General features: G+C 40.7%; 1 long non-coding RNA gene across 1 annotated transcript in view; it reads right to left on the bottom strand.

The window, feature by feature from the left end:
* Positions 1-7,312: 7,312 nt before the first annotated feature.
* LOC138068196 (uncharacterized) overlaps positions 7,313-11,865 on the bottom strand; it is a 45,258-nt gene continuing 40,705 nt past the window's right edge. The window contains exon 4 of the long non-coding RNA XR_011142890.1: positions 7,313-7,636. This is a non-coding gene — a long non-coding RNA (uncharacterized lncRNA). The remainder of the gene's footprint in view (positions 7,637-11,865) is intronic.

The following is an 11,865-nucleotide window of genomic DNA, read 5'->3' on the forward strand; positions in this document are numbered from 1 at the left end:
ATTCCACCAGCTGGGACTCTTTCCTCTGCATAAGGGAGTATGCAGTACCTTGCACTGCACAATCCCTAACGGTTAACTAATGATAGGATTGGAGCATTCAGCTCCCCTAGGTGAGAGTTTCAGTAGTCATAAAAATGGATTCAAACATCAAAGAAGTCTTACAGGTGACTCTTACGAACTTCTAGCTTCTGTTTGTGCACTTAAGTAGTCACAGGGTAGGAAGAGCGAGCCTGTGCTCTCCAAACACCCGCTGTTGACTCTCTATTGGTTTCATCTTCCACAGCCCTTTCTATAACCTTGTATGCATTTCAAACATTTTTGTTCCCCAGCTGCCATCTCTGCGTCCTCTCATTGTGCTTGGACAAAACTGGTTTACTCCTCTGGATTTGTGAACAGTATTGCAGCTTGAGAAAAGGTTCAAACAAAATCTACCAAGTGAATTGCCTTCTGTCTGTAGTAACTGAGCTACATGAGTTCTTCACTCACACTTACCCCATAGGGTCAAGAGCAATTCTGGCATACTGTAACCTCTTTAGTTCAAGTACTTGCTAGCACAGTATCAAATTGTTAAGGAGATGCACATTAAAAAATACTACAGGAACCTCCCACTTTCCCCATAAAGCAGTATTTAGAAGAGAAATTTTAAAAACAACAACAAAAAAAACAGGGAGCTCCAGTTTGCAACTACAAGCATCCCAGAGACAACACAAAACAGCATGAAAATAAATCAGGTAGTGGTTCACCCATTTTTCAGAGTTATGCCATAAGAAAAGGGAACTTGGAGAATTCAGGTTCATTTAACCTTTGCATTTTAATTCAATGATAGGAGAATTGAACGTGATAGTATTGGGGTTTATAAATGGATGATGAATGATTCCTGAAGTAGGTACTGTTTCTAGCAAAGTTTTGTTTTTCTGATGAGCTCTTTTTCATTCGTATTTTATTCCTGACCAGCTTTATTGCTTTTTTAATAAAATAACATTTTAAACAAAATCCTGTTGTAATTTGTTTCTGCCAATTTTGTTCTACCAAATTCAATTTTGCCTGCAGCATCATTTAAGGTTATGACTTTTACTAGGTAAGCCCAGCATTGTCTCTCATGGTATCACTTTCACTTAACCTAAAGAGAATTAAAGAGTTTCCTTCAAAGCAGATTGCTTTCTTCTGAGTGATATTTCCGGTAGTGCAGGAATGTCAAAAAGGAATATAAGTTACAGATCAGAAAGCATTCAGTGTTGTTCCACTGCATTTTTAGGCCCTAACCATTTTAACAAAAACCTCCCAAGAAAGGTTCAAAATGAGTCTTAGAGATACTAGGGACAGAACCTAGTAAGCATTTATGGGATTTCAGCAAAGTGAAGGAAAAAGGGGCAGAGAAGAGAGAGGGGAAAAAAAAGAGTTATTGCGAAACTTCCTAACCAGTTCTCTCTGTTCTGTCTCCACGAGTAATAAGGTGTCCTAAACACCTTTAACATCCTACTGCATCTAGCTGAACTCTTATTTTTAGTACAAGTTTTCCCATTACTGACAAGTTATTGACACATATCCTTAAGAATAGGGAGAGACATGCTGAATAGGACTTTAGTCCTCTCATTTTGCTCACCTTTTCTTCAGTCTCTGTGATCACTGAGATTAGCAGAGAGAACATATCTCCAAGAAGGCAGGTTGCCACTCAGCCAGAACAACCTAAGCTTGCTTTTTTTTTTGTTTTTGTTGCCTAATTTAATACATTTGGGAGTAATCCAAAAACACCTGACACTGGTATCTGAGCACCAATTTTCCACCTGGTCATCCATTTATTATGTTTCGGGATACATCCACTATCTCTCAGAATAATGATACACGAGGAAATGTAAACACTTGAAAAATCTGTGTTAGAGTCACAGACCTTCATGCTGCAGATATTAGAATTTATAGATATTTGGATTTTATAACAATAATAAAAAAAGGCCTTTGTTTTATTGGGAAGGCATGGAGGCAAGCATTAAAATAACCACTTGTGAGCTGATGTTCTTCTCTTTCATTTCCTGACTGTTGTAGGCTTTTCTACATTTTCAATGCTATTTTGAAGTTAGCTCTGTAAGAAATACCCTGTTCTTTTACTTTCCTCGGAGCATAAAAGCAGGAGAGACCCCAAAACAAGGCATAGTGGCAGATAAATCCTGAAGATCTCCCTAAGTGAACAAAGGGTAGGAAACTTGGTCTAATATTGATAAGCTGAGGTGGCAAAACCATGAGGAGGAAAAGGTAGATAAATACGGTTAACTGAAGGAGAGAGGAAAAGGCCGGAGAAGAGAAGGGAAGCGAACACTGCTAGCGGGTGGAATCCTTTATAACAGACAAAATAATATGCCTATTGCAGGAGGGCTCCTATCAAGAAGCCTGTGAACGAAGGTTAAGGAGCTGATCCGTACACAGATCAGTACACAGAGCAAGTCCTATTTGCCTCAAGGCTCCCTGCCCAAGTGCAATGTCATCCTAATGCTCAGAGACCGAGCTCTGTGAGACTCTGACTTCTTAAATAACCTACAAGCGGCACTGACAGTTCTTATTTCATCCCTGCCCCAGACACAGCGTAATGAAGACAGGAGCCATGTGGCAAGTTTCTTTTATAAGCTATGAAAATACCTCCATGGACAGTCTGGTATAGCGAACCCCTCGTTCTCCAAACTGTATAGAACTGGCACAGTTTGGCCCAAGATTTTGTAAGTGTGCTCAGGGTTTGAAGCCAATTGTACACCTCTCCTGTGAGGCAACAAGAGCTCCTTATCCTGATTCTGTGACTTTGCAAATTCTAGATTCTCCGAAGTGTAAGAGTTTGCAACAAAAATGAGACCTGCTAACAACTTGCCAGTAAGCTCTTCTCCTGGCTAGGTCACTTGTCCACATGCGTGTCTCGGGGGTTCACTACGGCTGCAAGTTCTAGGTAAGTAAAAGGCAGTCCTTCTAGGACCAGGTTCTTCCATTTTGCTCCAAGTGAGAACTAGCGCTTTCCTTGAACAGGCCGATAGAAATAAATGGGCTAACTAGTAAACAGAATACTAATCAGTAAGAGAAAGAATGGTGTGCTTTGGCCCTACAGAAAAAGACAAAGCAAAATGCAGTACTGATTTCATGTTGCTCAGATACAAGGGAAGTTGCCCACATGTTAAGGTAAAACTTGTGGTTATAACCCTGTGCTCAAAGTGCTCAACATTAAAAATCCAAGTACTGTAAAAGAAATGCTGTCCAATTTCTTCAAATATGCAGAATCTTGATGTCTATGAATAGTTTATTTAAACATGAACAATGACATATACCTAGCACTTCCAAATGGAGGTTTTTAGAGTAGTATCAGTTCACTAGAATTTGTATAGGCTTTGAAGGGGAGTTATGCTTTAGAGTTACCTGTCACAGCAGAGAGGTAGTAAGTATGTTTTACGCCAGTTGTTCCACATTCCTTCAGTGCCAGGACAATGTTCCAGCCGGGCTGTGTCAGCACCTCCTTCAGACTACAGGTATCCAAGTCCTGGCAAAGTGGTCAAGAAAACATGCTTTGGAGTGAATATAAACTGGGAATGGGAGAAACACATTCTGTTCCCCAGCCTCTTCAAAAGACTGACATAAGTGATAAAATGCCTTTGTAAGTACAGCCTCACTCCCTGCTTACAAGTAGAAAGTACATATATTTCTCCTAGTATATTTTTAAAAGGATTTAGATAAGTGTCTTTGTGCTAGTATTTTGATTGCAGCATTTGATTTCAACATGTTGAAATCACCCATTAGATGATTTCAACATTTAATAATTGCTGGCTGGACAACACGGAATGATGCAGATCTTTTATGTATTTTTCAGAGGAGCATATTAAGAACATTAGTATTTATAACTGGAACTGTTCACCTACACTCACTACTCTAAGCTCCTGCTATCACAAGTAGCCTCATCAAAAAGACAGCTCTGTACTTTGGATGAAAATTATAACATATAGCATGCTTATTCATGTACTTATAGATAAGCATATGGAGAATGTATGTAAATACACAGATACATTTATACTTAACATCTGTATGTACCTTTGTATGTATACTCAAGAGAGACTTTACGAAACCATCATTTACTTTCCAGAATTCATATTTTCTAAAGATCAGAACATTCTGAATACTGCTATTTGGTGTTAAAAACTCTTAACAGTATAAATCTATCCAATATAAACACTTGAAAAAAAAGAAAAGAAAAAAAAGCCTAATAACTATGGTACACTCCTCTTTTGTTGCTGGTTTGTTGTTCTCATCCTTGTATATACATAGATAACTGTTAATAAACCAAGCCAGCCCATTGCAATAAACCAAACATTACTGTAAACAAGCCAAGGTCTTCTAAATTATGAACAAACTAACATGTTCTTACCATTCATTAAGGTTGCCTAGGAACTAGTTTTACTTTTTTGAAAAACAATGTCTGGATAAACAACCCAGCCCCCCAAACATGCAGTGAAAATGGACAACATCTGAAAGCTATGAAGCAGGAGTGTCAAAGGCACACCCCCGCCTGGCTAGGCTGTCCGAGGACACTGCGAGATCCCCATAGGGGTGGGAGTGTGTTCTGGCCAAGATTTAAATAAAGCAAGCAGCCATCTAAGTTAGGTTTTTAAATCATATGTAATCATATAAAGAAATATCCCAGTTCTCTGAATCATTAAGAACCAAAAGCAGTAGAAACAGCTAGGTCTTCTAGACATAGATTAACCCTGGGAAAAGATGGCTCCAAGGCAGAGGCTAGCCTCTCTCATAAGCCTCTTTCTCCCACCCTCTGCTACAGCAATGTTCCCCCCCACCCCATTCTTAAGGCAGCGCTACAATGTGTCTTGAGACCCTTGACCCTCTGTGCTGGATACTGGAGGGGCAGAGAGAAAAAGTACAGCAGGAGGAGTGAATTTTTCCCCAGCTGTAGCCCTGCACAAGACTACGCAGGAGGTACGAGACAGGAACTCCTGCCACATGGGCAAATATAGAAGGAGGAAGCTCATACCACAGCCTGTTCGCCCTGGTGCTCCTCCAACCCTACAATCTACGGACTTCAAAACATACGTTAGATGCCTAACAGATCTCTGTGGTGAATTTTATCCATTTCAAGTTGGACTAAACCCAAAGTTCCGTCTCCAGTGCAAACACTCCAAACTGTAGGATGGTTTGAAAACTGGAAGCTGATCCAGATTCACAGTTTCTGGAAAAATACATTTGCAGACACCAATACAACATGCTGAGAAGTTGGTTTTTGCAACACTTTGTAGAGATAATTTTTAGCATCCTAGAAGGTGATACAGCTATTCAGGGGAGTCAGGAAAGTGTTCAGGAGCTTTATAAACACATTAAGATTTTAATGATCCAAGGTACTAAAATTCATCTCATATTCAAAGTCCATATTTTTATGCTACAGCCAGACATGCTATTTAAATCAAGTAAAAGGTCCTTCACGTGCACTGAAATACCAAAAGAGAAATCCTCATTAATGATCTTGGTACAACAGTAGGATCACTCTGATGAGTTAAGTTGCTTCAATAAACCAATGATATGTTTTTAAAGGTAAAAATGATCCTTAGTTTTCATATTATCCTAAATAACATAGCATACTATTGCATAGCAGCTTTATTACAAAATGTATAAAATATTCAATATTATCATCTTTCAAATAAATCAATCCAATCATTCTAGACCAGTTTTTTCCCCAAATTTTCCTACCACAAGAGCAACCAGCTTTTTGCTCCAGTTCAGGAAAAACACACATTTTGTAAAGTGAGAAAGGTGGGAATTTGTGATCAAATGGTAGTTCCCATTTTCTAGCCATTTACACATGTGCACGTTGGGTATTAATTGCTTCCTGCTTCATTCTGGTAGGATGTTACACCTAGTCCTTACAGGTGTAAGCAGTGACATAAGGCAATGAGGAGTCAGGGTCCTTGGTTCTGTAGCTCATACACACCTTTTAAATAGCATACTGGGTACTTTGATTAGATTTTGATTAAACTGATAGATGTGAGAGGAAGGATTACTTCTGCAATAACACAGGTAACATTCCATGTTTGGTAACTTGGAAACTTGCACCTATTTTTAGCAATACCAGGCTGAAGAATACTTGAACTTGGTTAGTCTTTATCTTACTTCATAAAATTGTGTTTGCTTTTATTTATAATAACATGATTAGGAAGTGCTGATTCTTAGACCGCAGTGGTTTGCAGATAGTGCTGCTCTAGGCCTGAGACAATAGGGTATTGAATTCTTGCTCTGCCATAAGCTTCCTGGGGACCTCAAGGAAGTTACTGAGCAATTAAGTAGCCTAATTCCCCTATGAGATGGAGATAATAGTACCTCTGCCCTGTCCATTTTTATCCCACAGGAACCGAGCAGGGTTAGGTTGATGACTGCTAAGTGCCTGGAACAATTGGGCCTTCAGCCACAAGTACAATAATCATCATCTCTTTAATGTCCTAAGGAGGAAAAACTGATGTTTCTGTGTAGGTAAGCAAAAGAAGGTGCTTAATAGTTCTGTGTTAAAAATACCACCTTTTAGTCACCCGTTGGGTACATTTTTTTCGGAAACAGTAAAAATTCTCTGTAACTACAAAATAGTGTTTCCTCCAAATAATCTCTCCAGAAAAGCAGATTCATCTTTTTGTGCTTATGTTTAGCTCTAAGAACATGGTAAGTAACATTAAGAGGGTCTTATAGCTGTAATTTGCAGTAAATTGAAGGGAATTACAGAGGTAAAAACTGACTTCTAAGTCTTAACACATTTACATTGAAGAGGAGAGTTTTTGACAATAATAATTATCACTCGTACCACTGCACACTATCCATCAACTTTTAATCACAATGATTAGGTTCAGCAAGAATTAGAGGCCCACTCAAATACGAGTTTTTGTTTCTCCTCTTGTTCCAAAGTCCAGATGTGTTTTTGTGAATACATATGGTGAATACATTTAAGTTTACCACAACGGGAAATCTTGTTTGTTGTTTTGAGAAAAGACATTTTTAAAATTACTAATTACACATTAGTCCAAACCCATTTTTCGGAGATGATTAAGCAAGCTGTTTGCATTTGCATAACCACAGACTCTTCCAGAAATTGATATTTTATGATCAGTAAAAAATTAAATGGGATAGTTCTTATGAACTACAAAAGACTTAAAACATTCTTGTGTCATCAGCAGGTTTCCAAACCATCTTGTTTTATTGCACAGTAAAAGAACCAAAATATAGAAAGCAATTTTACAACTTAGACTTCTCTATTTCAATATTTAATATGCTGCTTTCAAATTTTAACTTAGCTGTACACTGAACATCATTTTTACATACACTTTGCTTCAGACGGGATGGATTTCTTCAAAGGAGGAGTAACGTTTATTCAAGAATAAATCACACAGTCTCTGCGTGCTCCTCCAGCATACTTTTCCACCATCATCACCGTTTCCAACTCTAAATAATGTAAATAGAATTCCTTCTACAGAAATACTGTTTTTTATTTCAATTTCTCTCCTGGTATTACCTGAAAAACAAATCATGCCAATAGCATGGCACTGTGCGGACATCGAAAAGGAATCTGGAGCAGACACGACTGATAGAAATGGGAGCCAAGCCAGTCAACGGTCATGGTTGTGTGCTGAATTCGTAAAAAAAGAAAAAAAAATACTTTGAATGTCACGATCTATATAATATTTTACTTAACTGCATGCAGCATTTTGGAAAACACATTTAAAATATAACACTTTGCTTCCAGTTCCCGGAAAGAACGTTGCCATGATCTCGCAGGACGGGTGAACATCCACAGGGCCAGATTTAAATGGCAAAGCCAAGCTAAGTGATCGAAGCGCCCACAATGAAACACTATTAAAAACTAAAGCCTGTAAGTTTGAGAAGAAAAATCTTTTCGAGATTAAAGAGAAACCGTCTCGAATTCTGCAAGGAAGTTTAGAAAATTGTCACCATGTTCCAAAGTGAAAAAGAACAAAAACCACAGCACCGCAGTCACTACCAGGCAACCCGAACAAACCAGGTTTCGTACAAGTGAACTGTGTTAGCTGTGAAGCTTGTACCGCTGAAAGCTGCCGGGAAGGCTGAAACAGCCACATACAGACACACAAAAGGTTGGGAACCAAGCAGGAGAGCTCTGCGGGCCACGGTCCCCACAACCCCCACCGGCCCTCGGCCAAAAGCACAGCAACGGGTTTGGATAGATAAGCGATCCCAAGCACCCGGCTCGGCACAAACAGAATGTTTTTACTTCAGGCTGGTATTCTTTAGAGGCTGATATTTCTTAGCGGCTCTCCGAAAGACGCCTCCTCTTGGCGCTGCCTGCCCTGATCAGGCGCAAGGCAGCACCAACTGAGCGACGGGTCGCTTTCTGAGACCAGGCTCTTCCCTCAGCTAAACCAACGCGCCGCAGTTTTAACGTGAACAAGAAAGGCAAAGGAATGAGGGAAATAAAGGGACAGAAACACATTCCGCACTTAAAAAAGAGCTCGTTCCTGTCTACTTGAATATTCAGCTAAACAATGAGTCCAGTAACCCCAGGTCTGTTTTACTTCCAGCTTGGCCACGGTCATTTTGTCCACATGGGAAGACGAAAGGCTGCTTTCTGCAATCGCCAGTCCCCCAGCAGCCCCCGTGACCTTGCGGCCAGACCGAGCAGCGCGTGAGCAGCAAACCGAGCCCCCTGCGCGTCCTCCGCACGCCCGCCGGGGCGCCCGGTCTGCGCCCGCACCCCACGGTCGCAGCCCTGCACCGGTCGCAGCCGCGCCAGCTAAGGGGGCAGCCGGGCAAACCGGCTAAGAGTAGACGTACTCATTGAACAGTACCATGGTTCAACAGTGCTGTCTAGGATTTTCCAGGCAGATGAATTTTATGTTACAAACCCTTAAGCAAGTCTTGAGAAGAAAAGGAAGTATCTCTCCATTTATTCTTCGTTCCAGTCATCTTCCCAGGGAGCTGACTACGGTTCCTAAACCCAGCGGACTGCAGAGCGGATCGCGGTCCCTGGATCCCGCCTCGTCCGTGTGTGCGCACAGCCAGCTCGGCTCTGGCTTCCCAGCAGCCCAGCACCCAAGGCTCACCCTTGACGTGGAGATCCCTGCCTCCAAAAAAGGCTGGGTCTCTCTCATGCGCTCCCTGGGACGGTGAGAAAATGACGTGGCTCTGCCATCTCTGCTTCCCTCAGATCCACCAGGAGCCCCCGTTCAGGCACATAAGGACCTGGGCAGCACCTCCTTCTGTCCCAGAAAGCAGAAAGAGCTCGGCCTGGCTTCTCTGTCAGTCTGGGGACCTGCTGGTTTTACTGAGCGTGGATTTACTCTGGGGACACGGGGGAGTTTCAAGTCTTCCTGCTTCTTCTCCCTGCAGCACCAGAACAGAGCCACACGCACCTCCGCCGCCTGCACGGGGACGCCTGCGCCACGAGCCTGTTCTGCCTGCTGTGGCTGCCACCAAACTCCACGGTCCAAACCCCAAAGCTGTTGCTGTTGTTGCTAAGTTGACAAAGAGCAAAACCCAATCTAGACAGAAAAATAAGTACATAATCACCCTGTTTTACAGCTTTAAAAAGCAAGGGTCCAGCTTCCTAAATTCACAGCAGAAATCAGTCAAAAAAATCTACTACTTATCTATCAAAATAAAACCTATTAACTTTACAGTGTTGAGGCAATGCTACAAATTGAAACATTGGCTTCTTGGAGTCTTCAGATTTTTCAGCCTCTTGTTCTGCTGTATGCCACAACCATTATAAGTGATACAATTAAAGCATACCAGCTGAGGAAGACTAGAAGTTAAAGCATATAGTTTCCTGGAAAGAGATTAACTACCTTAATTATTCAAAGACCTTTTCAGAAAAAAAAAAAAATGTAAATTTCCATAGCTCTGGGCAGGCAGGCCTTGTGAATATCAGGACCACTGCTGCTCAAACATCTAAAAACTACCTCCTTCACTTGTCCCACAAGACATCTCTCCTGCTCCTGCTGTCTCCTTCTCTCACATACACAAATACATACTACCCTTAGCAGAGTCTTCTAGCCTTAGCAAAAAGAGCACATGAGAGCAGTGATATACATTCATATTCCTATGAGAAAAGCTCCCAACAGTGTTCCGAGCTGGAAAAGGCTGGGACCAGCAAGAATAGCAATGTTTACTTTTTCTTCCAAATTTTCTTTTCCTTAACGTTTTCCAGTCACTTTCAGCGGTGGTAGACATGGAGAAACAGAACACACACTGAAATGCAGTTCATTGACTGAAGAGAATGAAACAGCCTAACTAATAGATGCAGTGACTTGGTACTGATTCCTGGTCCCTTTTCTCAGAAAAAAGTCTAAATATATGAACAGGATGTGACTGAAATACTCATGGCAGAAAGCGTGTCTTTTGAAGAGAAGTGTTCCTAAAGAAGTGTTGGTAAGTTCTCTCACCTTCAGGTAAATCTTCAGTGCACTCAAATCAGTGCGCTACCAGGAGCTGTAAAGGTTTCCAGCAGAGGGGAAGACCTACTCCTGAATTACTCATTTTCTATTAAACAAAAGCATAGCCATATTCTATGTGCAAAAGTGCAGTCTGCTTTCTGAAATAAGCAACAGTGGGAAACTGTATCTGAAATATACTTAAAACAATATGGTAGAATAGAAACAGCATGAAACGAATCTTAAAATCTGCAGTGTTTTCCTTAAACCTGGCTCTTGAAGTCCGGTGGCATGGGGATCTGCATATGAAATATTAGCTTTCAGCAAAGAAAATAATTTTCTACATCGCATTATTGCAGAAGAAATCTTGAAAAAATGTGAAAAAAACACAATGAAAATGTTCAGATGCAAAACATCATTACTTACTAAAAATCAGAGGCTTTTAAAGGCAGTGTTCTTTTGAAGTCTCAATGAAGATTTATTTTAAATAATTTATTCTGCATACACTACAAGTGATTTTAATAAACGTCACTATTGGAAAAGCTATCGATAGCAATTAAATTACTGAGTCCAGTCACTTTCTTAATGGTAGCTGTTTGATCTAAAAACAGGCAGTGGAATGAAACCTGCTTTCCAAAGCCCTTTCTGCATTATAGACATCTCAATTAATTTTGGTGGGAAGGCTCTTTATTTATAGCAATTCAATAAAAATAGAATTCTAGTCCCTAAGTCTATTATCTCTTGGATGTTCCTGTAAATTGCATTTCTATAGTGAGTGCATGTTTCAATGCTCATCATGTCAACATTGTGTTATCAGCATTCCAGGGATTCCAGACACGGAACTGCTGGTAATGAGGATATAGTCCCAAAATCATACGAAACAATATCTTTTCCCATGTGAATTTCCACCAGAGATGACTAGAACTCAATAGAGATGTGCAGGCCCAAATTCAACTTCACACGCACCTTTAAAAAAAAATCCAATGAAAATTAACATGTTTCCTTTTTCATATTAATCAGGTTAAAAGTACAATTGTAATTCACTTTCCCCATCACTTTTCTGAGGAAAAGGGATGATGAAGGTAATGAAGGGAACAACTAGTCCCTGCCCGTGATTCACATGTTCAGAGTCATTTTGTAACTCTAAGGAGTCAGTGTTTCTCTAATCCTGGCATTGGGATTTGGCTTTAGTTCCTTTAGCCCAGCTCCAGGAGACCTGAGAGACTGCTAGAGGACAAACCACTGCAAGCATCACCTTAGTAAGGTCTCCTCTCCATCAGCTCCATCCTGCAGGTTTTACTACAGAACAGACTGAGGCAGAGTCATGGCTGTTATACTGGCAACATCCCCCGAATAGACTGATACTCGGTAGAGTTTTGCAATCAGTCACACATGTGCGAAGAAATTTTTGGATAGAATAAATGTGTCTCATCTGGCAGGAGTCCCGTGT

This window comes from Struthio camelus, chromosome 9 (genome assembly GCF_040807025.1).
Source record: "Struthio camelus isolate bStrCam1 chromosome 9, bStrCam1.hap1, whole genome shotgun sequence".
Lineage (NCBI taxonomy): Eukaryota > Metazoa > Chordata > Aves > Struthioniformes > Struthionidae > Struthio > Struthio camelus.